The following is an 18,985-nucleotide window of genomic DNA, read 5'->3' as shown; positions in this document are numbered from 1 at the left end:
AGGCCTTGTTTACATGACATAGCAGGGGGGATTTTCTTTGATAGAGATGATATCGCCTTTCACCCTGCATCTACTCCCCCCAACATGAACCATGAACCAGGCTGCCTAGCAATGGAAACAAATGCATAGTTTTGTACATATAAATGTTGGAAAAACTGAATTGTTTTTGCAGTAACATAATATAATATTGCATAGCAGCGTTATTAAGATACTGCTAATCAATAATGTAAGAGAGGCAGAATGCAAATATGGGAATGCATGGTTGCAAGTGTATATTTATAATGTTAATATAATGCAATATAAGGCAGGAGAATTAATATGGTGGCACATTTTTCAGCGTGCAAGGCATCATAGGGTTGTAATATACAGTATTAGAAAGATGTCGCTGAATGGGGGAATGATATATTGTATCAGGTTAAATTAAGCTGCATTCAGAAGTATAATATGGTGTTGCATACAAATTAGTAACTTCATTGTTACATGTTATATGTACAATCATAATGGTAGTACATGATATCAATAAGTGAATTCATTATGTTTGTGCATCTTTAGCATTTTACTTCAGTATTAGACTGAATGTTCAAATATTCTCTGTAAAGCGCTGTGCAATATGTAATGGGTATTATTAATAAGGGCACAGGGATGGAACCATTAGTCTGATAGCAACTAAGTTTGCGGTACATGCATGGCCTTTGCATGGAAGAAATATTACTGATGCTGGGTGCAAAGGTAGATGGATCCTTTAACAGATAAGGCAAAATAAATAAGTAAATAAAAATGGGTGTACGCATAATCTTCCCTCCAAGTCTAGCTGTTGTTACCCAGTTTGTTTTATCTCTGTTTACAATTGTAAAGCACAATGGAATCTGCTGCGCCATATAAGAATCTGTTAATAAATCAATAAATAAACTGCACAGTACAAGTAACTGCTCAGTGGGCATTAGCTTGCCAATTAGGAGGAATGTGCTGGAAATTCTGACATGGAATAAGCAAAGCACAATAATTATAAGATAAGATATGTCATTTTATGTAAATTGGGTAGTAAACCATCATAGCTGCAATAATGACAGGGATCAGAAGGGTGCAAGCAGACATATGCGCAGTGCACCTGCCAGCAATGTGGTGGCTAAATCTTCTAACCTTTATGCAAATACGAGGGATAACAGCCCCTTCGACAACATGCTAGCAGTTTAACAACCCCAATTTTCATTAGGAAATTGGGTTCTCTGTTTAAGCTTAGTAAAAGTTCTCTATCATGGTCATTTAGAACAAAGGTAATGAACTATTTACTGAACAAGCCGTTACAAATTCCATGGGGGTAGTTATCAGCGCAAATTCAGTCACTTGTATATGGATAGAGGCAGTTTAAGAAACGGAAAAAGGAGAATGCATGGAGGTGGCATTATAGGATTATTGCTCAGGTTTTGGAGACTGCATGGTCCAACGTATTTACACACAGTACAAACTAACATGTTTTATGTCACCTCGCAGTGCAACCCTTCTTCTTCCACATGCAAATGCCTAATGATCGGAGGAGGCGGGCAGGCTGATGACCTGGACGGACACTGTGCTACGACAATGCAGAAAGCGTAGTATGCAAAAGTACTCTTCCTTGACAGGAAGGAGGGGTGAAGCTAGCATGGCCATTCATGGGGCCCCAGGAAAGAACAAGTTAAGGCCAGCATGGAGGAGGTATGAGGTACCCGGCATGCAGGCAAGAGGAGGGTCTGCTACTGGAGCTGTCCCCAATAATGCTTCACATACAACAGCACATACAGCACCAGGGGCCAGTACTGCAAATACAGGCACGCATGCACACACTGTGGCAAAGGGCACCCAGCAAAGGAATGCTACAAGAGAGCAGGCGGTTACACAGTGCCTAAAACAGAAGGACATCAGCGCAATAAGTAAGGCCGCAACCCCGATACAACTAAAAACATGCAAAAATGGCTAGGATGGTACAACAACAAAGAAGATGCGGAGTTTCTGGAAAAGGAACCCACTTTACAGCAGCTAGTAGTGTCCCCCTTGGGGGTAGTACCAAAAAGGATGCCTGGAAAATTCATATAAATACAGCACATGTCATACCCCACAGGAGGGTCGGTAAATGATGCTATAGAAAAACAGCAGTGCAGCGTGGCTTACCAGTCTTTTGAGGACGTGCTCAAAATAGCGTGCAGCCGCGGGGAAGTGGCCCTTATGGGGAAGATAGATATCGAATCAGCATTCAGGCTCCTTCTGCTTCACCCCCAGAGTCAAAGATTCATGGGCCTCAAATTTGAGGACAGTTATTTCATTGACCTATACTTACCAATGGGCTGCGCCATTTCATGTGCTTTCTTCGAAAAATTCAGTACGTTCCTGCACTGGTGTGTGGAAGCAGGAACAGGCAGTAAGACAATGGCACACTACTTGGACGACTTTCTAATGGTTGGCCAGGCTAATACCGATAGACGCGAGCAGCTGCTCAAATCCACCCAGGCGCTATTCCACACATTTGGGGTACCAATAGCAACCGAAAAAACAGAAGGACCAACAACAAGGCTCTCCTACCTAGGCATTGAAATAGACACCTCAGACAAGACGTTTAGGTTACCAGAAGACAAGGTGTCCAACCTCCTGGGGCAGATTAGCGAGCACGCAAGGGCAAAGAAATTGACACTAAAACAGCTCCAATCATTGCTGGGTCACTAAACTTTGCGTGCAGGATGATCCCTATGGGCAGAATCTGCTGTCGCAAACTGGAAAGGGCCACAGCGGGGACAAAAAGGGGCATCACTTAGGTAACAGCAGAGATTAGAGAAGACATGCTCATGTGGGAAACCTTTTTCTAGAAAGTCAATGGAGTAAGGATCCGGCTGGCACCACCCGTGCCAAACAAGAAGTTACACCTATACACGGACGCAGCAGAGTCATGGGGCTTCGGAGATTACCTAGAGGGAGAATGGTGCGCGGTGCTGTGGCCCCAGAGCTGGGCAGAGGAGGGGCTGACTAAGAACTTGCTGCTTCTGGAGCTGTTCCCAATAATAGTAGCAGTTGAATTGTGGGGCAGCAGGTTAGCCAACAAGGAGATATCTTTCTGGTGTGACAACTTGGGGTGGTGCAGGCGGTCAACAAGGAATGGCCTCCTCCCTGCCAGCGATTAACCTGATCAGGCACCTGGTATTGGGGTGGCTACAACACAACATTAACTTCCGTGCCAGGTGTAGACAACAAAATAGCCGATGCCCTCTCCAGGGGAAAATGCAAAGCCTTTAGGGAGGCAGCACCGCAGGCTCAGCTGCAAGGTTTAACCTGTTCTCATCACTTATGGCAGATTGTGAAGACCAGGTGTTACCACAACAACAGGCAACAAAGGTCAGAGCACAGTATGGACAAGAACATAGCTCGGTCACAGCCATCTGGGCAGAGAGTAAGCTGGGGACTAGGACACCAGCAGGCATTAGGGGACAGAAAAACCCATCAGACTAGAGTCCAGGGCGAGTTAGGGTCACGGTAGGGTGGCGGGCTACGGTCCTAGGACCTAGCGTTGGCGGAAGTACTGCGGGCCAGCCAAGGTGGGCGCCAGGCCTGGCGTCGGGGGGCAAAACGGGATCACCCACGGGTACAGGTCGTCAGTTGCGAGAAGGGGATCCCGGCCCCCCAGGCGGTTACATGATTCAGTTGATAAGGGCTGGTGGACCGCAGTGCTATCTTTGCCACCCAAATTAAGTAACAGTAAATCTGAAATCAAGTTAATAAATTGTGACCATTTAATTCGCCAAAAATACTATACTCCGACTGGTTATTTCAGGTACAAGGGGAAGGATACAAAAGGGGAAAGAAGGGGAGGAGATGGTGCTTTGGGTTCAAGGTTTGTTGACTGGTGAGGGGCATCAGGCGCTCAGCGGTTTAAAGAGAATGAGCTGCAAATAGCAACGAATGAGTATAAACGCTCAGCCTGTGCTCCACAAAAAAGAGACATAATTGCTGCAAGGGGGAAGGCAGGTAGGGTAGGTGCCAGCTTAAAGCAAGAGGGAAGATAAGGTGAAGAACAAAAGGTAAATGGCCCCTCCCCAGGAGATAGGCCATACTTAAGGAAGGGGGAGGATGGGGGTCATTACACTCAGAAGCAACCCCAGCAAGACAGTCTCACCCACTCTGTTGGGGCAGGGAATAATCGCTAGCAACACACAGCTACCTGATGCTGCTGTGCACTGCAGTGTGAGAAGGAACTTCATCTCAGGGAGCTGTGTGTTACTAGCGAGCTCCGTGCCTCCTCCTCCCCCCGGGACATGACAGCCGGGACAGTGGTATCAGCGGCAGTACCCCCCCCCCCCCCCTCCCCTCGCCGGGTCTGCCTCACTGAGCATTTCAGAGCAGGGGGGCGGCGCTTTAGCAGGAGGCTCTGACGCTGGGCAAAACGAGAGCGGGGGAGCCGGCGGCAGAGAGCACAGCTCCGGCGCCAGGTTATATGTCGGCGCCTGGAGCTAGTGCTCCACCGGCTCCACCCTAGCTACGCCCCTGTGTACAGCACTAACCTGCTGCGAGGTCGGCGCCAGCAGACCAGGGATCCAGGCTGGGAGAATGCGCTGGAGGGTGAGTCCAAAGCTCCGGTGCCCGTCACCATCTTGGATTCTTCCTGGCGAGTTTTCTTAGTTTTATTGCGGCCCATGGATGCCGTCAGGAACCTGTCCATGCGGCGATTCTGCAGCTGGGTGAGTGGGGGAGTGTAGTGGAGCAGTTTGGAGGCTTTTGCACCTTGTTATAGCGATGCTGGGGCTGTGTAGTAGCAGAGCTCCCCCTCAGTGCTTGCTCACATGCTGGAGCCGGAACTGGACGCCAGTCATGGATTATTAACACCTAATGCAAGGCACTTTAACGGCTAAACTTAGCTGCAAGCTGTGAAACCTTTTTATGATAAAATTTTTTTAGTATTTTTTATTCTAATAGTCACTGGTCAGTGATTCGTATAGATAATAAATTTAATTACATACAAGTAGTCCCTAGCATAGTTTTTATATGTTGTCTGTCATTTTTTTTGTTATTCTTAAAGGATTGAGCATTCCTTGTTAAAAACGCTGCAGGGGACCACCCTATTAGTTACAAAGGGAAGCTAGTATTTTGTCATTTGTTCCACCTAATAACTGTCCATCTATACATTGTCTGTCAATTATCCAGATGCACGCTGGCTCCTGAGAATATAGGAGTTGATGTATCAATCAGATTAAGGGTGGAGAAATGGACCAGAGGAGAATTTACCTAAAGCAACCAATCAGCTTTTAACTATCAAGTTTTTCGCATGTGCATAAAACATGCCACTTCATAGCTGATTGGCTGCTGTCCACTTGTTCACATTGTCACACTTTTCACTGCTTGATACATCAACCCCCCAGTCTGTGGAATGTCAGCTGTTGAGCAACAGTGACACATTTTATTGTAAGACATTTTTACCAAGGTAAATTGAACTAGGGGCTGGTAAGAGGAGCTTCTATTCTGGTGACAGAAAAGCTGCTGCTTGGGGTTTATAGTGAACCTCTATACAACAATATAATAAAAAAAAAATAAAAAAACAGAAATTAAGCAGCGCTAAATTTTATCTAACTAGGATTTACAGCATTATTCTTCTTCAATGAGAGACTCTACCACCATTTGGGAAGCCCCTCAAGGTCCTTTAAATTTCCCCAGCGGCTTCTTACCATCATTGCACAACCGCATCCATCCTAGTGAGGACTATCGGACCCAAGCCGAGAAAACCCCATAACTTGAAATGGTAAGACTCCATAAACTTTCATTAAGCCATTTGCCATTTACATCCAACCGATTCATTAAGAAGACTCAATACAGCCAGTGATTTCATTATACCAAGCCTAAAGGGTGCTCTCTAAATATTGATATATTTATCTCCAACTTTTGATTTTTTAGATCCCATGCAATTGTGTTAAATGTTAGTTTAAAATTTAGCGCTGTTTGATTTCTGTTTTTTAAATGTATTGTATAGAGGTACACGTTTTATTGTAACTGTTGGAAGAGTGTGTCAGGCATCTTGAAAATGAAGGTTAAGCCCAATATTCAGTCCTGAGTCCCAAGGATTTAGGACTGCATATAAAATGAACCTTCCACAAATGGTGTTTATGTTACTAAATGTAACCAGGAAGGTTATTCCAGTACTGCTGGGTCCTTAATCACATCTCTTCAAATATCTAAACTCACCCGGTTATCAATGATTCATGTGCTGACACCAGAAGCTGACAAACTATTTGGGCTAGTGTTTATTTAACACAGGCTCATTTATGTCCTTCTTTGATTAGCTAGTCATGAGACCTCAGCTATAGCCTCTCCTAAACCTGGTATATCTCTACACATAGAGGGCAGTTCTCTGCCAGGACAGTTGTATGACTTAGAAATATAGGAAGTGAGAAATTACAAAGTGGGAATTACTCTTAAAGAACAGTTAAAAAACAGTTGACAAACATTAAACAACATCAAGCAAGGTAAATACAATACTTACTACACATCATTACTATACATATCCATTCTACTTAACCCTATCTAACATACACAAAATCACAGCATGCTCACCAAACTGCTACTGCTCATTTCATTACATGGAATACTCACCAAACTTCAACCATCCTATAATCTCCCTGACAATCACCACACTGTGCACATCGCTTCTTCTGTTATGCACTCCCCTCTTCTAAACACTCATGAGCTCTTTAAATACTTCTCTACATGTACTTTCACATCCCCATCTCACCACCAAAATAAAAAACAACAAACATCCACCTATATCTATATCTCCTTCCTAATCTTATTAGCTGGTGACATATCACCAAACCCAGGACCCAACCACCTGTACCACTAAGATTTCACTGGCTCCAGGTTGGACGTTTATCACTCTTTATCAGCCTAGTATTTCTCTCTTTTTAAGGCTTAATACATCTGCCCCATTGTATGAAAAATCCTATGCTTACCTCATACTATGTAGATAATACTGTATGGCAATGTAGATACTAGTGTCACAAGCAAATCCAAATGCATGTCGCCATTTGTAGGCTTTACCTTTACAATTTGGAATCAGGCCCTAAGAGTGGCTACAGGCAAATTAGTAGAGTTGTAGAGTTGTACGATGACTGAATGGTGGTTATCCATGGTAACTGGACAGCTACAGAGAAGCATTCTTGTGTAGCCATAGTTGTAACCTACACTGAGCCGTAGCTGTAACCTACACTGAGCCGTAGCTGTAACCTACACTGAGCCGTAGCTGTAACCTACACTGAGCCGTAGCTGTAACCTACACTGAGCCGTAGCTGTAACCTACACTGAGCCGTAGCTGTAACCTACACTGAGCCGTAGCTGTAACCTACACTGAGCCGTAGCTGTAACCTACACTGAGCCGTAGCTGTAACCTACACTGAGCCGTAGCTGTAACCTACACTGAGTTGCGCTGTTGGAGTGTGCAAGCCGTTTTCAGCTGCAAGAAGCTAGGGTTAGATGCAAGTGCTGCTTCTGGTGATGATGGAGTCTCTTGTGGCCAAAGTATTGGTGATGGCATTATGATTATTGCATAAATGCATACCACTGAGGAGAATATTGGTGGATAGTCACATTGGATTTACGATGGTCTGGAATTGCATTACGTATAACAAGTGCTGGAACAGGTCAGGGTAATGCTCTTAAAATATGACGCTGCTCCTTGCCTCTGCTGACATTGTCCTTGGTATTTGACCCTTATAACTGATCCCATCAGATTGTCTCAGGGTTCAGAGCTCGGGAGCTGATAAGCATAATTGCAAGGACACTAGCAAGGAACCACGCCAAGGCAATTCCTAGAATGTCTGCTGCTACTTTACAAACTTCTAATACTGTATATTGCACCGTGTCCCTTATGTACAGTAATCATCATGCAAGCTATTTCTAGGTAAAATGCATCTTTTTCATTCCAACTATGTAGTTATGCTCTGAGGTGGTGTATTGACAAATTTAGTAAAATCTAGGAGCCAACTTCAGATCAGATCAGATGAGTCAGATCATATTCTGGGCCAGATGCACTAAGCTTAAAAAGTGAAAAAAAATTGAATGATAAACAACCAGCCAATCAGCTCTTGCCTGACATTTTTCAAACACAGTCTGTAACATGGCAGGTAGGAGCTGATTGGGTTGTTGTTTATCACTCTCCATTTATTCATTTTTGAAGCTTAGTGCATTTGGCCCTCCGTGACCAAAATATCTACAAATTAACGCAATGAACTGCTAGTATCACATGACATGACTTCTTATCTGGGGCGTACGATCAATCTAGGCGGGTGGAGATGAAAAAGTCAGTTAGTCCTCCCTTCACCTCATTCCTTGGCACATGCCAAGTTATACAGCTGAGGCAGCAAAGGAGGAAGTATTGAGCCAGTTATCCTGCCAGATGTGGATAATCTACAACCTCATATACCCAGGTGTCTCTCCAGCCTTATCCCTCCAGGTGTCTCTCCAGCCTTATCCCTCCAGGTGTCTCTCCAGCCTTATCCCTCCAGGTGTCTCTCCAGCCTTATCCCTCCAGGTGTCTCTCCAGCCTTTTCCCTCCAGGTGTCTCTCCAGCCTTATTCCCCAAGTGTCTCTCCAGCCTCATCCCCCGGGTGTCTCTCCATAGGCATAGATATAGTTTGTTGAAAGGGAGGAGTACCTTTTCCAATATTTGCATATTATACTATGTGGTCAGTTGAATTGTTTTTCATACATGATCCTTGGAAACATTAGGTAATGTATGGAAGCCATATAGCAAAGAATTTGCCAGCTCTAGATTCTAAATCTATGAAGCATGCCATCCAATCCATTTCATACATATAGGTTAAATGAGGGAATATTATACAGCGGTAATATTAATAAACAAGAAATAATTTCAGTATGGGTCCAACCTTCTTCTGGGCAGCTGCTTCTCTTTGCACCATGGTTCCTCTGGAAGCAATGTGGCAAAATGTCATTACATCCCATTGCAGTATCATAATAAGGAAAACACTGACATATTTCTAGCAGCTGGCAAGTGACAGCAGCTCCCCAGACCCCACAGATAGATCATCTATAGCCACTGCCCATGCCACAATGATCATAGTAGTCATTATAAATAGATCTATTTGTGCCCTTGAGCGCCCTTGGCAACTGGCTCCTGGTGGTCAATGCTTCCCCATCTGGGAGTGAGTTCCACCACTGCTTCTCTCTATATACTGTGTACCACAGAACAAAGGCAGAACTCTGGGAGGCAATGGAGTCATCTGCCGCTGGGCTCCTGCTCTCAAGGGGGCACCTCTCCTCCCCCTTAAATTCATTAATTGAAAGCCATCAAAATCGCTTCTGTGGCTGAGTTCTGAAATATATATACTGTAGATATTTATTTCATAACAGACATATTTATTTATTTATTAACAGTTTCTTATATAGCGCATACATATTCCACAGCACTTTACAGAGTAGTTGAACATTCACATCAGTCCCTGTACATGCACACACAGACATTCTAGGGTTCATTTTGTTAGCAGCCAATTAACCTACCTGTGTATTTTTGGATTGTGGGAGGAAACTGGAGTACTTGGAGGAAACCCACACAAGCACGGGGAGAATATACAAACTCTGCACAGTTAGAGCCATGGTGGGGATCTAACCCATGACCTCAGCGCTGTGAGGCAGTAATGCTAACCATTACACCATCCGTACTGCCCATATATTTTATATAACGTGTGTGTGTTTGGGGGGGCACCAATATACATCTTGCCTCCGGGCAACTTGGACAAACTTACGCAACTGCCACAGAAGGTCAGTGTAGCTTATTGGATGACCAGGTTTATTTGTGTATGATCAGGCCATGTATATTGTCTCATACTCGCCTACCATCTTGGAAGCTGTGATTTCTTGGTACTTGTTTCCTAGAACGGCCACAATCGCGGGCATCGTGTACCTTAAAGTTAAGGTACACGATGCCCGCGATGGACCCGATTTCCTTTGAAATCAGGTCCATTTTGCCGGCAAAGGCAAAATCGCGGGCATCGCGGCGGTCACGTGCATTAACATGGCCCCCGACACGACCGACGCGATGCCCGCGATTTTGCCATAGGCTTCAATGTTAAAATATTTTTAACATTGAAATCGGGAGCATCGCGTCGGTCTTGTGCCATTATAATGGCACAAGATGAGATGGACTTGATTAAGTCCATCTCACATAGGAAACAATGTGAAATGGGCCAATATGACCCATTTCACATTGTATATGGCCCCGTCGTCACCCCATGATTGACGCCAACCCGAAGCATGGCGAGCGCAGCGAGCCCGCGAGGGGCGGCGGTGCGCATCCTCCGACCTTTTCATACCCCTACTATCCACGTCGGCGTGGAGTTGAGAATATAAAGTGTGGCGAGCGCAGCGAGCCACCGAGCCCGAAGCGTGGCGAGCCCCGCGAGGCGACGTGTATACCTGTGAAGTTATACGCGTCCACTCGCCACGCTTCAGGCTCGGTGGCTCGCTGCGCTCACCACACTTTATATTCTCAACTCCACGCCGACGTGGATAGTAGGGGTATGAAAAGGTCAGAGGACGCACACCGCCGCCCCTCACGGGCTCGCTGCGCTCGCCACGCTTCGGGTTGGCGTCAATCGTGGGGTGGCGTTGAGGGTGTAAAATTGGGGGTCTGGGGAATATTTTACAATGAATCCAATGTAAAATAGGGTCCCAGGGACCCTATTCACATTTGATTCAATGTAAAAATCGGTTCGATCGCGTCGGTCGCATCGCATGCGATTTGGTCGCATGCGATGCGACCGACGCGATTTTTCCGACACGACCACCCGATGCAAATCGGTGTGGCCGTGCTAGGAAACAAGTACCGATTTCTTTTATGTAGTCCACTGCAGCCTGGGAAGAGTAACCTGCCGTCCTGCTTTCTAATGAAGCAGGCAGAATAGTGTGATAACCTGCAGAATTTGTGGGGCCGCAGGAAGGGGTTGGGCTTAAATTACGTGATTTACCTCCATCCCTCATAGCGTTTTGCAGATGTCGTTTCTCTGTGTTGGGGTGGGGCCTACTGACAGGGCAGTTTAGCCCCACCCCTAAAGTGGCCTGCCTGTCAATATGCATGCCTGCTTATGTTGCCAGACCACAAATTGTATGCTTTCACTAGTGGCAAGTCAATTTGATATAGCATATTTCATACTTACCTACTATTGAAAACTAGTTTCAGGGAGATTATAGTTGGTAATAGAAATTTGCACAGCGCCCCATTGAGGTGGTGTGTCATGCTCCACCCAAAGGGTGTGTCTAGTTCCATATACGGAGAGATTGTGAAAAGAGATTGTGAACGTGGCACCTAGAAGCGTGGCTGTGTACTGCTACATCTGAGAGGAATCTTTTAAAATGACTTATATCCAAATGTAGATGAGCCCCAAAGCAGTTAGTAAGAGCAACTATAAGTGCTGGGAAATGGTGCTGATGATTTAATGTAAATGTATCTATCTTTAATTCCTTTTTTCTCAAAAAAATGTAACAGTGTAATGTGGGCTAGGTGAAATGAGGGAGATTGTTAGACTAATGAGGGAGAGAGGGATATTGCTGTTATTTCAGGGAGTCTCCTGCAAAATGCAAGATGGTAGGCAGCTATGGCATATATATATATATTTTTTTTTTCAAATTTAGATTTTTATTGAATGTCACATATCCAAACATACAATATAACATTTCAAGCGTTTCTTATGACTTTGATTTTTCTATTTTTTGGGGATAGGGTACAGAACAAAGACAGGGGTGGGGAGGGGGGGGAGGGGTACGGTTATAATGCAATAGTATAATAATACAGTACAGTAGTACAATAATATAGTAGAATGATCGTAGTTACTGAATACATACAATGTCTATATCCTACATTACTAGCTCTGATTTATATTCTATCCAAGTTAGCCATAGCCTAGTTGCGGAAGATGATGGCGATGAGTTATAAGATGTGCCAGCTGATTCGAATTCAAAGTGAGATTGTACTGCCTCCTCTATTTCTGTAAGGCTAGGTAAGTTACATAGTTACATAGTAGGTAAGGCTGAAAAAAGACTTGCGTCCATCTAGTTCAACCTGGTATAGATATCCATTGCTGATTTGGTAGGTTCTGGTATTTTACAGACAAATTATATTTCTTATTTGTACCCATGGATGTTTTTCTCCAGTAAATGTTTGTCCAACTTTGCCTTGAACGCATTTAATGAGCCAGCCATTACCACCTCTCTGGGAAGAGAGTTCCAGAGTTTGACTGTTCTGACCGTAAAGAAATTCTTTCTACTAGCTGAATGAAATCTTTTTTCTTCTAATCTATACTCATGCCCTCGCGTCCTAGATTCCTTTCTAGTAGAAAATAGGGTGTGTGACAGTTCCTTATATTGGCCCTTGATATACTTGTACATGTTGAGCATGTCCCCCCTTAAACGTCTCTTTTCTAATGTAAATAGTCCCAAATTGCTTAATCTCTCCCCGTAGCTTAAATTCTCCATTCCCCTAATAAGCTTTGTTGCTCGCCTTTGGACTTTTTCTAATTCTATGATGTCCTTTTTATAGTGTGGGGCCCAGAACTGTACTCCGTACTCTAGGTGAGGTCGCACCAATGCTTTATATAGTGGCATAATTACCCTTGAGTCCCTAGTTTCCATTCCCCTCTTAATACATGCCAGAATTTTGTTGGCCTTTTTTGTAGCTACATTACAATGGGCACTACATCCTAGATTGCTGTCTATTTGGACTCCTAGATCCTTTTCAAGTATGGAATTACCCAGTTCCTCTCCGCTAAGGTTGTAACTTGCACACTGGTTGTGTCTTCCAAGGTGCATAACCTTACATTTATCTACATTGAACCTCATCTTCCATTTTTTAGCCCACTCATCTAGAATTGCAAGATCATTTTGAAGCATGGTGACATCTTCTGGTGATTTGATGACTTTGCTAAGTTTTGTATCGTCCGCAAAGATGGATACATTGCTGAGTAACCCTATCCCAATATCGTTAATAAAAATGTTAAACAAAATGGGCCCCAAAACCGAGCCCTGGGGCACTCCACTTAGTACCGGTATCATATCTGATACGGCACCATTCACAACCACTCTTTGTTCTCTATTACATAGCCAATCCCCTACCCATCTGCAGATATTTTCAACCCAATCCTAGGTTCTCCATTTTATTAATCAATCTCTTGTGTGGGACAGTATCAAATGCTTTAGCGAAATCTAGGAAAATCACATCTACAGCATTTCCATTATCGAGGTTTTTGCTAACCTCTTCATAGAACCCTAGTAGATTAGTTTGGCATGAACGATTTTTCACGAACCCATGTTGGTTAGTACTGAGTAGACGGTGATTATCTAAATATTCCTGGATACCATCCCTTAAAAATCCTTCAAATAGTTTACCCACAATTGATGTTAAACTAACGGGTCTGTAATTAGCGGGATCTTCCTTTTTTCCTTTTTTGAATATTGGCACTACCTCTGCTATTCTCCAATCTTTTGGTACTATACCTGACGATAGTGACTTGCTAAAAATATAATGTAGGGGGGTAGCTAGTTCATCCCTTAATTCCATTAATACCCTCGGATGAATCCCATCTGGCCCTGGTGACTTATTTGTTTTGAGTTTGCTTAGCCTCAGTATTATTTCCTTCGGCGTGAAATCCACAATGAGATCTGGCTTATTTGTCCCGTTTGTGGTAAATGTTCGTTCCACAGTCTGCTCTCCCTTAGTAAATACTGATGAGAAGAACTCATTTAACAGTTTTGCTTTTCCCTTGTCCTCAGTAACACTTTTTCCACTAGTATCAGTTAGTGGGCCTATGTTTTCCTTAATTAAACGTTTACTATTTATGTATTTAAAAAACTTCTTTGGGTTGGTTTTGCTTTCAGTGGCTATGCACTCTTCATATAATATTTTAGCTGCTTTGATTACCCCTTTACAAGTTTTGTTTGATTCTTTGTATTTTGCGAACGCCTCCTCATTCAAGTTATTTTTATAGAATTTAAAGGCTCTGGTTTTATTGTTGATAGCTGACCTTACTTCTTTGTCCAACCATGGTGGCTTTTTTTTGTTGAATTTACCTTTAATTACTTTAGGAATGTATTCAATAGTTAGTGAATCAAGCACCTTTTTTAGAGTATCCCACATTTCCTCTGCATTTTTTCCCTCCATAACCGTTTCCCACCCAATTCCTGTAAGGGCTTCCCTGAATAATTCAAAGTTCGCTTTTCTGAAGTTTAGTATTTTTGCAGATTCTTTTTGATGTAATTTACTGAAGTTGATTTCCAGTGAAACCATATTGTGATCACTATTCCCTAATTGTTCAATTACTTTTGTGTTTGAAACTAAGTCTGTGTTATTTGTTAATACTAAGTCCAAGAGCGCCTCATCACGAGTTGGAGTTTCTACCGTTTGTGTAATAAACTGGTCTTTAAGTAAGCTTAAGAACCCATTGCTTCTTGCTGATTTACCTGTTTCGTTTTCCCAATCAATGTCGGGTAAATTAAAATCCCCCATAATTAATACCTGACCCTGATTTGATGCTTGTTTGATTTGGTTTAAAAGAAGAGACTCTTCCCTTTCATTTATATTTGGTGGTCTATAGCATACCCCTATTATAAATTTGTTTTTTGGTTTCTTATTATTGTCGGTTATCTCTGCCCACACTGTCTCCGAGTTGTCGTCTTCCAGGTCTGTGCTCATATTTTTCTCACATGATGTTAAGTTATTATTTACATATAGGCACACACCCCCGCCCCTTCTATTTTCCCTGTCTTTTCTGTAGAGTGTATATCCCTCCATGTTTAATGCCCAGTCATGCGACTCATTACACCATGTTTCTGTAATACCAATGATGTCGTAGTCATCCCTACTGATCACCGTTTCTAGCTCCCAGATTTTACTCACTAAGCTTCTTGCATTAGCCAGTAAGCATTTTAATTTATGTTTATTTTTAGATATGGCTCTAATATTGTGATTAGTTTCACCCCAGGACCCATTTGAATTCTTTACTAGCTTCCTCTTTCCCCTCTCCCCTTCAATAGACTCTCTACAGGCCTCCCCACCATGCACACTGCCTGCCCTCTCCATAGTTCCGGGAATTCTTCCTCTGTCATTCCCTCCTTCCCGTATACTAAGATCATCTGTACCTAAGAACTGTAATGGGGTAACGTGACTGTTACAACATAACATTTTATTACATGACATTCCTGATGCACCCTGAGAGTTACCCCCGATTATACCCTTGTTATGTCCCAGGGCTTTGTCTATGTCTCCGTCCCCCCCCCCATCTCCTTCCCCCATATGATTCCTGATCCCAGTCCGGCTTCTCTCCCTGATGGTCCCATAATGTCTTGCTGCCCCCACCCCCCCGTCGCCTAGTTTAAAATCTCCTCCAACCCTCTAACCATCCTTCCCCCCAGCACCGCAGCCCCCTCCTCGTTCAGGTGCAATCCATCACGGCAAAAAAGATGGCGCCTGACCGAGAAGTCCGCCCAGTGTTCCACAAGTTAGTTGTCCTCCAGTTGTGAGCTAGGAGGCGTTTAGTTGAGGACAGTATATGACCAATTACATATTTATCAGAATAAGAGGCTATGTCTGGAAGAATATGAAACAATGCAATTTTCGGTTGCGGGTCGATAAGGATATTGGAGACTAATCGGAATACTCTCCTCCAAAGTTCAGTCACTAGAGGGCAAGACCAAAATATGTGATATATTGATCCCACCCCGCCACAGTTGCGCCAACATAAGCGAGGGTTCGTGGCGCTTATTTTGTGGAGAAGGGCGGGAGTCATATACAGCCTATGTAGGAGTTTAAAGAATTGTTCAACATGGGATAGACACTTAGACATTTTAAAACACATCTGAAACACGGATTGCCATTCCTCCTCTGATATAGTCAAGCCCATATCTGTTTCCCATTTAACTTGGGAGGAAAATTTTGAATATTGCTGAGGTGTAACTAGGGATGTGTACCACCTAGATATTGCGCCTTTACTATTTGTCTTTTGGAGTAGTGCCAATAATGTATTGGGTATTGGCTTTAGGGCCTGAGGGGGTGGGGAGACAGTCTGCAGCCAGTGTCTCACCTGTAAGTATTTATAGAACTCTTTCCAGGGTATAGAGTATTTTTCTTGAATTTGGGTGAAGGAAAGCAATGTTTCTGAGTCCATCATGTCATTCAGCGTGATAATATTATTGGATGTCCACAAGTCGAGGGACAAGTTTGGGATCAGGCGTGCCAGTCCCCTCAATGACAGTTCTAGCGTGGGTTGTGGCCCTCCTAGCATGCGGGACCTCAGAGTATTCCATGTTTTACATACCGCCTGGACCACTATAGAGGTTTGGGTGAATTGTTTTACCTCTGATGGAGGTAGCCATAATAGGTCTATGAGGGGGAACTGAGATACTAGACCCCTTTCCACTATAACCCAAGGTTTGGGTTTATCGGTTATCATCCATGCCCCTATAGAGGATAGTAACGAGGCCATTTGGTACGCTTGGAGGTCTGGGTACGCCAGACCTCCATGGGATTTGGGTTGAACCATTATCCTCCTTGCTAGCCTTTTTGGCTTTCCATATGTATGATATAAATGATTTGTTAAATTTTGCGAGTAGGGAGTCCGGTAGTAATATGGGTATTGTTCTGAATAAGTACAGCAGTTTTGGGAGCAACACCATTTTTAGAGCAGCTATTCGGCCCATCCAAGATACGTGTTGCATCATCCATTCCTGTGTTAATTTTTTGAGATTAGCTAGTAGGGGGAGGTAGTTACATGAAAGAATGTCTTGGGTCTTTGCCGGGACGCGTATGCCCAGGTATTTAATGCTATTGTCCTGCCATGCATATGAGTATTTAGATTTAAGTTGGTCTAGCAAGGTAGAGGTGAAATGGATGGGAGAGCCTCCGTTTTGGAGCAGTTTAGTTTATAAAAGGAAACTGATGAATATACTTGTAGGACTCTGTGTAGGTCTCGTAAAGAGGTGCTGGGATTCGTGATAGTCAACAGAACATCATCCGCAAATAGGCATATTTTTTGCGAGTGATCAAACAGGGAAGGGCCTGTTATTGTAGGTGTGGTCCTGATAGTTTCGGCCAATGGTTCAATTGCCAAGGCAAACATCAGGGAGGACAGGGGACAGCCCTGGCGCGTGCCATTGGATATAGCAAAGGCAACTGAGAGCATTCCATTTATAAAGACTCTAGCTGATGGGTTCGAGTACAGGGCTAATATTGATGATAGGGCCCTATCTTTAATACCTAATTTAATCAATACCGCTCGTAAATAGCCCCAGTGCAAGCGGTCAAACGCCTTCTCCGCATCCAGCGAGAGCAGGAGCAGCGGCTCAGGGGACACGGAGAAGGCATCCAGGACATCAATCATCCTTCTAGTGTTATCCGATGCTTGGCGGCCACCCACAAACCCCACCTGGTCGTGACAGATGAGGGATGGGAGCAGCGGTGCAAGTCTGTTGGCAATGAGCTTTGCGTATATTTTCACATCAGTGTTTAGAAGTGCTATGGGTCGAAATTTGTCAAGATTGGAGGGAGTCTTCCGCGGTTTAGGGAATGCAACAATTCGCGCTTCTAGCATTTCTTTTGGAAAGGTCCCTTTCGCGGAATCCTCCTCATAAACTTGTTGCATTGGACGGGATAGTGAATCTTTGAAGGTTTTGTAAAATTTATTGGTATAGCCGTCGGGGCAGCTATGGCATATTTTAACTTAATAATATACATATAAAAAACTTCAGCCCATTAATAAAAATAGTCAATATTATCATTTTAGTATCTATGCAACATTACATTACATTACAAATATCACCCAGACTCTTTATCTCTGCTGTTATGTCAATGTAGTGCATGAAGACATAAAAATGCACCTTTAGTTTCAAGGTTTAAAAGCCAGTGACATCTGTCCTATAAATGACTGTACATTTATGATTGTCAGTACCACAAAGTACCAACATGTTATATATGTTTAGGATAGCATCCTGCTTTCATAGTGTTACTGAGCAGCAGTCTGTGCGATGTGTCAGTTCTGGGCGTGCCCTGTTCTGAGGTACTGTGATTTCTGAGCCGTGATTGGAGGCCTGTGGAGATCACGTAGGGTTAGACTGGCTGACGTTGTGTGGGGTGACTCTTATCAGCTCCTGGAATTCTGTTATTGCTGATTGGAATGATATGTAAATTCCCACTCACTGGTTTGTGACACACAAACACTATCTGTCTCTCTCTCTCTCTTTATCAAATTGAGTTCTCTGTAACCGAACACAGGCACTTTGTCTAATTATATATCTCTGGATTCCAATACCTGATTAGCAGAATAGTCAAGGTCATCGTGTTTAGAGGGTAGCATAGATTTAAGGCACTTTCCATTCAACGCGTGTTTGTATACAAAACACATACACACAGCATACCTCCCAACATGACCCTCTACAGGAGTGAATGTATGATTGCCATCACCTGTGCCGAACACGGGAATTGATAAGACAGGTGTTTCTCAACACAGATGATGGCAGTTATTCATTCACAGGGAAGTCCAGGAACAGAGCATTGTGTCCCCCCCTGGAGAGGGTCATGTTGGGAGGTGTGACACAGTTCTTAAAGTGGTCCTAGTGAGATGTTGAAACTCACTCCCCCCCGCCTCTCCCCCGAATTTGCAGCCTTGTGAATCAACCAGATTAACCCCCTTAATCCAGCTTGAGAGAAGCCCACTTAACAAGGGATACGGTCGGTTGATTGACTTAATGATGGTTGACAGTCATTAGTTCGACACTTTTGGGTCGACATACTGCAAGGTCGACAGGTGTCTTTGGCTAAAGGTCGACATGTGTCTAGGTCGATATGTGTCTAGGTCGACACATTTGTTAGGTCGACATGGGTTAGGTCGACAGTCAAAGGTCAACATGGGTTTTTCACAGTTGCACAGATACACAAATGCAATGTTTAAGTGTGTGTGTTCTGTGTATTGTACTGTTTATGGGT

Source organism: Crinia signifera, chromosome 4 (genome assembly GCF_055691185.1).
Source record: "Crinia signifera chromosome 4, ASM5569118v1, whole genome shotgun sequence".
NCBI classification, from domain to species: Eukaryota; Metazoa; Chordata; class Amphibia; order Anura; family Myobatrachidae; genus Crinia; species Crinia signifera.
Note: the sequence above shows the minus strand (reverse complement) of the source record.